This window comes from Gekko japonicus, unplaced genomic scaffold (genome assembly GCF_001447785.1).
Source record: "Gekko japonicus isolate JY-2015 unplaced genomic scaffold, Gekko_japonicus_V1.1 scaffold1991, whole genome shotgun sequence".
NCBI lineage: Eukaryota > Metazoa > Chordata > Lepidosauria > Squamata > Gekkonidae > Gekko > Gekko japonicus.
The window spans coordinates 69,773-73,717 of record NW_015169842.1 but is presented as its reverse complement, the minus strand read 5'-3'; the positions used below and the strand labels follow the sequence as shown (position 1 = coordinate 73,717).

The window sequence follows — 3,945 nt, the reverse complement described above, 5'->3', positions numbered from 1 at the left end:
AGAAATGAGTGGCACTGGGTGCATGCCAGGAGAGGAGCAGGGCATAGTCAGTATCTTAAGCCTCCTTAGCATATGTCCCCCCTCTGGTACCAGTGTAAGAATAAATAGTCCTGTTGAATTCAATGGGATTGAAATTCACCTGCCTACATAGCTACAGAACAATTTGCAGTGACATCCTAAGCAGAGTTACACACTGAGAAGCACATGGACATTAGTGGATTTAAAAGAGTGTACTGTTAGGATACCAGCTGAGTTTGCACCAATCAAATCTCTCCTAAAGCACTGTATAAACTGCAGTAAGGACACCCATATCTCAGATGATCAGTCATGTAGCATGGGGCTACTCCACCCTTGTGTTGAGCATGCACATAGAGACATGTGGAGTCTTTGCTGAGAACACTTTGCACAAACAGGTAGGGATGAGGGCAAGCATTGCTAGAGTATATTGTGAACACTGCTTGGCTCAACCCTTATGGATATGCCATCTCAGGGCACGTTTCTCTGCTGAAAGAGCACAGGATACTAACTGATGCTATGCTTACATCACATAAGCAGGGCACCAGAATCTAGGGTTCAGGATGGAGATTTAAATCTCTACATTTCAAAACATTAAGCACTGGAACAATAACACCACAATAAAATCTGTTTGTCTCAGGTTTTTCAAAGAGTACACAGCAATACCACAAGCAGCCATTTGTATGTATAGCTCTCTTCTTTATTATATGCAACAAAAAATCTTCCAGTTTGCTCAGGGCCTGTTTAATCCCATAACATTAAAAAAGAATAGAGCAAAGTTGTTTTTGATCTTGTAGAATAGATGCTGGCACTATAATTTTGACTGTGTCTCTTTCAAACATATGCCAAGGGAGAGTTTTTAAAAGGCAGCCAAATAGTTTGTAAGAATGAATGCCATCTTCAAGACAGCATCAATGCAAATCTTACTTTGTTGGGGGGGGGGGGAGTTGCCAGGGAGAAACAGTTTTGCTAATTAGCCAGTCAGTGTTATGAGTGATGTATTTATAGCTGTGTCAATGAAGAGACTAGAATGGAAATGTAAAAGAAAACTGTGAAGTTAATGTTAAAAAAGGCACAACTTCTATATTTTATTATCATGGACTGTAAAAAGGAACCATGATTGGGATTTGATCTGCAACCTGTCACCCTGGATCTAACTGTTTTTGTATTGCTGTGCACATTTTTCCCATTACATTTCTCAGCACTTCTAATCAATATTGAATACCAGAGAAGGAACTAATCTTTGGTTCTTTTTCATTTTACCTAAGACTGAACATTTCTACATGAACCAGAACAAAGCTATGTAGTACTGGAAGACAGCATCCTTAGGGATGTTTATTGTTGCAAATGGAAACTTGGCTTTAGATTTTAAAAAATCATTTCTTTGAAATTAGAATTATTTGTGGCATTTTTTACCCAAGGTAGAAAAATGTAATTTACATATTCTTTTGGGTACCTGAAGTGTTCAAAGTCTATTATTATTGTGTGTCCTCCAAAAAAAAGGTGAAGGCATAGGGTTGGGTTCTGCCAGCTTTTCTGTTGTTGAAAAAGGAAGCAGAGGCTCCTTTTGACTCTTGAGAAGCCTATGTTAGGAGCCTCACATAGACCAAAGTGATGCAGGACAATGACTGCCTTAAGGAAGGGGGTCAGGTGAGGTTCGGCAGAAAAGCCTATAGGAATCGTAGAACATACCCACTAGGCAAAGGAGGTAGAAAGACATTCCTAAGATTATAGCTATTCCAAAAGGATTCTTCATTTCAGGTGCCATTTGGCTCCCATGATTCTGAGGGACCTTAGATACATGTGCTTTTTGCTCCATTACCCAAATTATCTGTAAGATGTAAGTGAACAAAGGACAGTCCAAGAACAAAATCCAGAAATGAGATCTCTTGATTCATCTTGACTTGCTGCCAAAAAAGTGGGGGATGGAGCATGTAAGCCCGGGGCATGTTCCTATCATTGCCCCAAATAGACCTTCAAGAATGAAATAGCAACTGCTTCCCAAGATGGCGCCACAAACCTAGAAGGAAGCTGTACCAGAAAAGATGGTGGCAAAATCCAAAACCCCGAACACAAAAAAGGCGATCTTGAAAGATGTCCATAGTCACACCAAGAAGAAGATTTGGATGTCACCCACCTTCCAGGGGCCCAAAACTCTGTGGTTATGGAGGCAGCCCAAGTATCCGCGGAAGAGTGCACCAAGAAGGAACAAGCTGGATCACCATGCCATCATTAAGTTCCCACTGACTACAGAATCGGCCATGGAGAAGATAGAGGACAATAGCACGCTGGTCTTCATTGTGGATGTGAAAGCAAGCAAGCACCAGACCAAGCAGGCAGTCAAGAAGTTGTATGGCATTGATGTGGCCAAGGTCAACACACTGATTCAGCCTGATGGTGAGAAAAAGGCTTATGTCTGTCTTGCTTCAAATTATGATTTGCTAGATGTTGCCAACAAGATTAGGAATCATCTATGCAGAATATTGCCAGAGCTGTACAATAGAATTGCACAATAAACACATTACTACAAAAAAAGAGAATGAAATAGCAACTGAACAAGCTAGAGTAAAGCAACAGAAAAACTAATGTGTAAAGTCCTGTAACATGTGAAGTTCTGCTATTTTTGTGCACTTAATGCTTTAGAATTACCATGGATTGAATAATTCTTGTCCCCCAATTGTGTCCTCTAGTGATAAACTTCCCTCCTCTCAATAACTCCCCTGCCTACTGTTGCCAGCCTCCAGGTGGGAATGGGACCTAGAAATCTCCTGGAATTACAGCTGATCTCCATACTAGAGCCAGTGTGGTATAGTGGTTAAGAGCGGCAGACTTGAATCTGGAGAACTGGGTTTGATTCCCCACTCCTCCACATGAAGCCTGCTGGGTGACCTTGGGCCAGTCACAGTTCTGTCAGAACTCTCTCAGCCCCACCTGCCTTACAAGGTGCCTGTTGTGGGGAGAGGAAGGGAAGGCGATTGTAAATTGCTTTGAGACTTAACGGTAGAGAAAAGTGGGGTATAAAAACCAACTCTTTTTCTTCACTACAGAGATTAGTTCTTCTGGATAAAACGGCTACTTTGGAGGGTGGACTCTATGGCATTATACCTTGATGAGATCCCTCCCCAAACCGCAGGCTGTACCCCCAAATCACTAGGAATTTCCCACCTTTGAGTTTGCAGTCTTAACCCTGTCTCAGGAGTTCTGCCACACTCATTAACAAAAAACAAGTCATAGAAAGGATTCCAGATTTGCATTGTGTAAATGTAATCATGTAACTGGGTTTTTTTTCATAAAGGAAATTTGGGGCATAGATTTCTTAACTGTAAGCAAGGTGAAGGAATGTTATCCAGAGACATTTTAGGAGAAACAGCTGAATTCAAAGCCACTTGAGCTATTGGTATGGAAAGATCAGGCCCACATAATGGATGCAAGTAATATCATTTCCCCCTCCCTCCATGGAGCTCAGAACAGTGTACATATGGCTCCCAGATGCTCCCATCTCTAGGCAAAGATCATAGTGAGTTATGCCATACCCCCAACCTCCTTAGCTTTAGCAGCTGAATAGTATCCTATGCCACCAGACCATCTTTTCTTCACTACAGAGATTAGTTCTTCTGGATAAAACGGCTACTTTGGAGGGTGGACTCTATGGCATTATACCTTGATGAGATCCCTCCCCAAACCGCAGGCTGTACCCCCAAATCACTGGGAATTTCCCACCTTTGAGTTTGCAGTCTTAACCCTGTCTCAGGAGTTCTGCCACACTCATTAACAAAAAACAAGTCATAGAAAGGATTCCAGATTTGCATTGTGTAAATGTAATCATGTAAGTGGGATTTTTTTTCATAAAGGGCATTTGGGGCATAGATTTCTTAACTGTAAGCAAGGTGAAGGAATGTTATCCAGAGACATTTTAGGAGAAACAGCTGA

At 41.6% G+C, this 3,945-nt stretch overlaps 1 pseudogene; it reads left to right on the top strand.

The window, feature by feature from the left end:
• Window positions 1-2,021: 2,021 nt before the first annotated feature.
• LOC107115574 lies at window positions 2,022-2,531 on the top strand (annotated as a pseudogene).
• Window positions 2,532-3,945: the final 1,414 nt, after the last annotated feature.